Source organism: Herpailurus yagouaroundi, unplaced genomic scaffold, assembly GCF_014898765.1.
Source record: "Herpailurus yagouaroundi ecotype Mexico unplaced genomic scaffold, PumYag 159, whole genome shotgun sequence".
NCBI lineage: Eukaryota > Metazoa > Chordata > Mammalia > Carnivora > Felidae > Herpailurus > Herpailurus yagouaroundi.
Genome location: NW_024412400.1, coordinates 38,112,514 through 38,120,683, shown reverse-complemented (window position 1 = coordinate 38,120,683; position 8,170 = coordinate 38,112,514). Strand labels below are relative to the sequence as shown.

Sequence of the window (8,170 nt, the reverse complement as noted above, 5' to 3'; positions counted from 1 at the left end):
CTCTCTCTCTCTCTCTCTCTCTCTCTCTCTCTCTCTCTCTCTCTCTCCCCTTCTGTCCCTCCCCCACTAGTGCTCTCTCTCTCCTTTAAAAAAAAAAAAGAACGAAATCATTCATTTATGCACATTCTCTAACAGAAAAGCATGTCCCTTTACCTTCTGTAAACTAATTAGGTTTCATATTCAATACATAAATAGGAAGCAAAGCAGAAAATTTTTGCTATATATCTTTAATTTGTAAGCATATAATTCTTAATTTCTCCATTTGGTAGATATTATGTGTATTTTCTTTTAAACATAATTAATACATGTTTGTTATTAAAAACAGCAAGCAGTTCAGAAACATGATGGTCCCTAATTCTCCTTCCACCACTCTACTCTTCAAAGATGGTCACATTATGGAGAATTGTCAATACCTTCCTGATATTTTCAATTCACACACAAACATAATCAGACATACTATGTAAAGGAACAACTCTATGTCACTACATATAGAGTCATGTCATTTTTTTCTAAAACTGGATGGTTTTCCATTTGATGGCAGCTCATCAGATCTCCATTAATGGAAATTTCAGTTGCTTCTAATTGTTTACTTCTATAAATAATGCAGCAATGAATATTCTTTAGTTCACATATCTTTTGCATACTAGAATGCTGGATAAAATGGCATGTGTATTTTAAATTCTAACATGTTTCCAAAGCACTAACAATAAGGAGAGCTCATTTCTCCCTACATCATCATCAATATTTTGCCACTCTTGCAGATAAAAACTGTAATTCTAGAGTTGTTTTATTCTGCATTTCTTTATAAGCTTAAGCATCCTTGTATGTTCACTATCCATTATACTTCTTCTGTAAACTGCCTGTTCATTTTCATTGGCCTATTTTTCTGATAATTGTTTTTTTTTAATCAATTTGTAGGATCTACATATCAAAGAAATTAGCCCTCTGTCTAGTCACAGTGTTCTAAATACTTTCTCCCAGTTTCTTGTTTGTCTTTTTCCTTTGTTTGCAACTGAACTTTCCCATGTGGGAATTTAAATTTTTTTAAATGTTTATTTATTTTTGAGAGAGAGAAATATTGCATGCACAGGAGAGGGGCAGAGAGAGATGGGGACAGAGGATATGATGCTAAACCGACTGAGCCACTGAGATGCCCATAAATTTTTATTTAAACAAACTTACTGAAATATTCCTTATTTACCGTATAGGTTTCAGGTCTTACTTAAGATATAAAAGTAAATTTTGTATAATGCATTTTTAAGAAAACAGTATTTGTGAAATCCAATTATAAGTTAGCTATTCAATAAAACAAGTATAGCTGTCTTAAGGATTTCCAAAGAGATATTTGCCGACAACAAAACTGTCCAAAAACTTGAGAAAAATTTGTATAACTAAGCAACTGTTCTGTTTCTATCAATATTTCTATATTAATTTTATCAGATTCTGTCTAAAAAAATGACTTCTGTATTAACCAACATTATCATGTCTCAAAATATATTAAGGATTAATGACAAAATGCACAGCAAGAGTGACAGCTAGTAATGGTGGCAACCAATTGTGTTAGAGTAATAATCAAGTACTGTTGTATAGAAAGTACTTAGATGGAATCTGACAAGTAACGGGGCTGACTCATTTTATAAAATCTATCAATTTGGTATTCAAAATACTATCAAAGTAATGGTGGTGTGAAGAGGTTAATGATTCCACTACACACAAAAAATATGTATACAAATGGATACAATTACAGTTGTCCCTTGAACAACATGGGTTTGACCTCTATGGATTCACTTTTATGTGGGATTAAAAAAATTTTTTTTTAAGTTTTTGAGAGAGACAAAGCAAGTAGGGGAGGGGTAGAGTGAGAGGGAGACAGAGAATCTCAAGCGGACTCCACACTGCCAGCACAGAGCCCAATGGAGGGCTCAAACCCACAAAACCACGAGATCATGACCTGAGCTGAAACCAAGAGTCGGACACTAAACCGACTAAGCCACCCAGGCACCTCTGTGGGTTTTTTTGATACAGTACAGTACTATCAATGTATTTTGTCTTCTTTATGATTTTCTTAATAACATTTTCTTTTCTCTAGCTTACTTTATTATAAGAATATAGTACATAATACATATAACATACAAGATATGTGTTGACTGACTGTGCTATCAGTAAGGCTTCCAGTCAACAGTAGACTAATTAGTAGTTAAGCTTCTGCGAAGTCAAAAGTTATACATGGATTTTTTTGCTGCACAGGGGGTTGGTGCCCCTACCTCCCACAGTGCTCAAGAGTTAACTGTATTTTTAAAAAATCAACCTTTTCAGGGCAGTGGAAATTATCTACTGAGAATCAATTACTGAAAAACTGCTAGAGCTTCAGGTAAGAATGGTTCGAATCTGTGGTCTTCTTGCCTGAGGCTACCTCCATCACCTCTGCGCCCCCCCCCCCCCCAGTTCTGTCAAGGAGAACTGCAGTTTTCCAGCCTGAGACTGGTAAACCTGTACTTTTGTGCTTAAAGGGGAAAATCAATTCGACTGGAGGCAAAAACCTACAGTTCTGATGGCTGAAAGGGTTGGACTTGGAGGAGATGAACAAGGAAAACCTGCAGTTTTATAAAACCAAGCTTGGAGTCTGAGTAGAAACAAACAGTAGACAAACTAGAAATTTAACAGAGAGATCTTGGAAGTGAAAAAAGCCATAAAATAATTCATACAAGGTCTCCAGAGATCTCTGGCAGATTAACGTATTAGGCATATGTGGAGAACATCAGACAGTTTGGTAAAAAGAAAAGACAAGAACTATTGAGAAATGGCTGCAACTTTGACTAACCCACAGATTCATCAGGAGACAGCAGAACTCTTATAGGCCCAAAGTGTATTAACATAACTTCTACCAAATTAGTGGCTCACCTACAGACACCCTAAAATGACCCTTAAGAATCAAAGCTAAGGGGCACCTGGGTGGTTCAGTCAGTTGAGCATCTGACATGATCTCTTGGTTCGTGAGTTTGAGCCTCACATTGGGCTCACTGCTGTCAGCCTGTCAGCATACACCCTGCTTCACATCCTCTGTCCCCCTCTCTCTGCCCCTCCCTCACTTGTGCTCTCCCAAAAAATAAATATGAAAAAAAAAGAATCAAAGCTAAAAAATAAAAATAAGAAAAAAAAAATAAGCTAAGCACAGAGATCAATGATTGTACCTCACAGGGAGACAAGATTCAGCAGACCAGAAAAATAATTTTTAAAAAACCTTAGAAAAGTAAAAGAGTATTGAGACTTGCTATAATATATACTAGACTGTCCAGATTTCAAACAAAGAAATACTAGATGTGCAAGAAAAAGTCAAGCTGTCCCTCACCAAACAGCAACTAAGGGGGAAAATAGATTTCACTAAAATAATCCAGCCAGTTGCTAAAAAAAATAAAATAAAACAAACAAACAAATAACAGCAATAGGCCCCTGAAAATGGAGGGGACTGGCACACAGAGTTGCTATAATATATTATCTAAAATGTCTAGTTTCCAGTAAAAAATTAAGAGACATGAAAAGAAATAAGAAAACATGTCTCATACCCAAGGAGAAAAAGAAAAAAAAAAAAAAAAAAAACCCAGGTAATGGAAACTGCCTTTGAAAGTAACCAGAAGTCATATTTAACAGAAAAAGATTACAAAGTGGCCATTATAAATATATTCCAAAACTAAAGGAAGTATGATTAAAGAAGTAAAAGAGGGCATGATGACAATGTTGTATCAAACAGAGAATATCAATAAATAGATAGAAATTATGAAAAAGAACAAAATGGAAATTATGGAATTGAAATGTACAATAACTGCATTTTCAATTCATTAGAGGAGCTTGCAATAGGTTGAGATGTGTACCCCTAGAATTCATATGTTGAAGTCTATCCACCAGTATCTCAAAATGTGACCTTATTTGTAGACAGGGTCTTTACAAAGGTAATCAAGTAACAATGAGACATTAAGGTGGGCCTAAATCCAATATAATTAGTGTTTTTATAACAACGTGGGGGGTAGTGTGGAGACAGGTACACATGCAGGGAGAATACTCTCTGAACATGAAGGTGGCCATCTACAAGCCAGTAACAGAGGCCTGGAACTGATCCCTCCTTCAGAGTCCTCAGAATAAATGAATCATACCAATACCTTGACTTTGGATTCATAGGCTACAGAGCTGTAAGACAATAAATTTCTGTTAAGTCATCCAGTGTGGTATCTTATTATGACAGCCCTAAGCAAAATAATGCAGGACGTAACAGAAAGAACTACAAAACTTGAAGATATATCAATAGAGATTATGCAAGCCAAGGAACAAAGAGGAAAAAAAAAGAATGAAGAAAAATGAACAGAAATCCACAGAGATATGTAATACTTTTAAGTACAACAACATACTCATAATGGGTATACCAGGACACAAGAAAAAGAAGAAAAAAAGTTTTGAAAAAATAATGGCTAACAACTTACCAAAATTTACCAAGTACTGAAAAACAACAACTTGCACGTCTAAGAACCTCAACAAATTCTGAGAAGGATGTATACAAAGAGACTCAAACAGAAATATCATGATAAATATGCTGAAAGACAAAGGCAAGGCGAAAAATTTGAAAACAACAAGAGGAAAATGATGAGGCATTTACAAGGGAACCCCAATAAGGCTAACAGCAGACTTCTCAGTAGAAACAATAGAGGGAGGATTCAATATTCAAAACACTCAAAGAAAAAACTATCAAAAATACTATAACCACCCAAATTATTCTTTAAAAGTAAAAGCAAAATAAGAACTTTACCTGAAAAACAAAAACTGATTAAATATGTTCCTAGCAGACCTGCCTTAGAAGAAATACTAAAGAAAGCTCTTAAAAGCAAGTGATCCCAGATGGGTAATACAAGTCCACATGAACAAAGAGCACCAGCAAAATTATATAATTATAAAAGACACTATAAATACAGATTTTTCTCTGTTAACTGATTTTAAAAAGCAATTATATAAAATAATAATGTACTGTTTGGCCTATGATAACAGAAAAATGTAATACATGTGTAATGTATTCACCAACAGCAGCACAAAATAAGTGATCAGGACTACAGCTATAATAGACTAAGGAAATGATGACAGTAAAATAATAACAATACACTGTTGGGTTTATAACATTAATAGATGAAATATGTATAACAATAATACAATTAAAGGGATAGAAAAGAGACTACATATATATATACACACACACACACACATATAGCATTCCATATATTAAAATTAAGCTAGTAAAAATCTGAAGCTGATTCTGATAAGATGCATATGATTAGCTCTGGGGCAACCAGTAAAAAAAAAAAAAAACCTGAAAACATATAATAAATAATTCATTAATAATATTAAAATGCTACATTACAAAATATACACTCATGGTGCCTCATGGCTCAGTCAACTGAGCACCCGACTCTTGATTTCAGCTCAGGTCATGATCTCATGGTGCATGAGATCGAGCCCCATGCCGGGCTGAGTGCTGACAGCACAGAGCCTACTTGGGATATCCTCTCTCCCTCTCTCTCTCTGCCCCTCTTCCATTCTCTTTCTCACTCTAAAATAAATAAGTAGGGGCACCTGGGCGACTCAGTCGGTTAAGTGTCTGACTTTGGCTCAAGTCATGATCTCATGATTTATGAGTTCGAGCCCCGCATCAGGCTCTATGCAGATAGCTCAGAGCCTGGAGCTGGCTTCCTATTCTGTGTCTCTGTCTCTCTCAGCCCTTCCCCTGCTTGTGCTCTTTCTCCCTCTCTCCCAAAAACAAATAAAAATTTAAAAAAACAAAAACAAAACTTTAAAATAAATAAAATATACACTCAATGTAAAAGGAAGCACTAATGAAGGAATAGAGGAAAAGAAAGATATAAGACACATAGAAAACAAAAAAGGAGACATACAGAAAGCAAAAAGAAAAATGACATATGTGAATACAACTATGTTAATAATATTAAATGTGTACGGTTTAAATAATCAAATCAAAAGTAGAAATTGTCAGACTAGATTTAAAAAAAAAGCATAATCTAACTATATGTTGTCTTAAGATTCAAAGATACAAATACATTGAAAGTAAAAGTCTGGAAAAAGATGTATCATGCAAACAGCAACCACAGGAAAGCTAGAGCAGCCATATTAACATCAGAGTTTAAAACAAAAAAAAAAACTGTTACTAGTGATAAGACAGACATTTTATAATGATAAAAGGTGAACCTTTTCAAGAAGATATAACATTTATAAACATATTTGTAACAATAAGTACTAAAATTATTAAGAAAAAATGAACAGAAACGAAATAGACACTGAACGATAACAATTAGAAACTTTAATACCCCACTTTCAAAAATGGATAGAACAACCAGACAAAAGATATAAAGAAAGAGAAAAAGGAAAGAGAAAAGTTAAACAGGACCATTAACCAACTAGACATCTACAGAACACTGCACCTGACAAGGATAAATTATATATTCTGATACATTCTGAGATTTAATATTCCTCTCCCAGAAATTGATAGAATAAATGGATAGAAAACCAGTAGGGATAAGGAAGACTCAAATGCTATGAAAGAATATATGTTCAAACTGATATTTATTTACCCCAAAACAGCCAAATATGCATTATTTCAAAAGTACATAGAATATTCTCTATGTTAGACTACATAGTAGGCCATAGGACTAGTCTTAATACGTTTAAAAAAAAAAAAGAACAAAATCATAAAAAGTGCATTCTCCAAATTAAGCAATGGTATCTTAGCTATAATTTCAAAATTGAGATCAACTGGACTCCACCAAAATATAAGACTTCCATGCTTCAAAGTACACCATCCAGAAAGTAAAAATATAACTGACAGGATCTGAAAAAAGATTTACAAATCATGTATCTGATGGGGGACTTGTATCCAAAATATATAAAGAACTCTTACAATTCAGCCATAAAAAGGCAGATAACCAATTAAAAACTGGGAAAAGGATTTGAACAGACATCTCCAAAGAAGATAAGCAAATGACCACTAAGATGGTCAGCTTGAAAGATCTCACTTATATGAAATATACAGAATAGGCAAACCCACAAGAACAGAAAGTAAAGTTAGTGGTTCCAGGGGCTGGGAGAGTAACTGCTAATGAGCATGGTGTTTCTTCTTGAAGTGATAAGATTTTCTGGAATTAGATAATGATGGTCAATGTCCAACTCTGTGCATATTACAGAAGGGTGAATTTTATTATATATGAATTATACTTCAATAAAGTTATTTACAAATTACAGTAGGGGCACATGGGTGGCTCAATAGGTTAAGCGTCCGACTTCAGCTCAGGTCATCATCTCGCAGTTCGTGAGTTGGAGCCCCATGTCAGGCTCTGTGCTCAGAGCCTGGAGCCTACTTCAGATTCTGTCTCTCTCTATTTCTCTCTGCCCCTCCCCCACTCATGCTCTGTCTCTGTCTCTCTCTCTCTCAAAAATAAACATTAAAAAAATGTTTTTTTAAATACAGTATATTCTCCAATCAATTAATTACATTAGAAATTAAATTAGAAGTCACCAGTAGAAGGAAATCTGGGAAATCCCCAAATATGTTCAAGTACAACAACACACTTTAAAATAACCCAGGGGGCACCTGGGTGGCTCAGTTGATTAATTGTCCTACTCTTGGTTTTGGCTCAGGTCATAATCTCATGGGTTCCTGAGATCAAGCCCCACATGGGGCTCTGCACTGACAGAAAGAAGCCTGCTTGGGAGTCTCTCTCTCCTTCTTTATCTGCCCCTTCCCCGCTTGCATGTGCTACTCTCTTTCTCTCTCAAGATAAATAAATAAACATTTAAATAAATAAGATAGATAAACAAATAAATAGACCATGAATGAAAAGAATGAAAAGGCACAGGCTGAGAGAAATATTTGCAAAAAATATATCTGATAGTGGACTCTGTATATAAAGTATACAAAGAACACTTAAAACTCAATAATAAGAAAACAAACAACACAATTAAAAAATAAGCAACAAGGGCGCCTGGGTGGCTCAGTTGGTTAAGCGTCTGACTTTGGCTCAGGTGGTGATCCCATGGTGTGTGGGTTTGAGCCCCACGTCGGGCTCTGTGATGACAGCTCAGAGCCTGGAGCCTGCTTCATATTCTGTGTCTCCCTCTCTCT

General features: G+C 35.0%; 1 protein-coding gene across 7 annotated transcripts in view; it reads right to left on the bottom strand.

Moving 5' to 3' along the window:
- TRPC1 (transient receptor potential cation channel subfamily C member 1) overlaps nucleotides 1-8,170 on the bottom strand; it is a 65,787-nt gene that overhangs the window by 27,574 nt on the left and 30,043 nt on the right. The gene's annotated exons all lie outside the window — the stretch shown is intronic.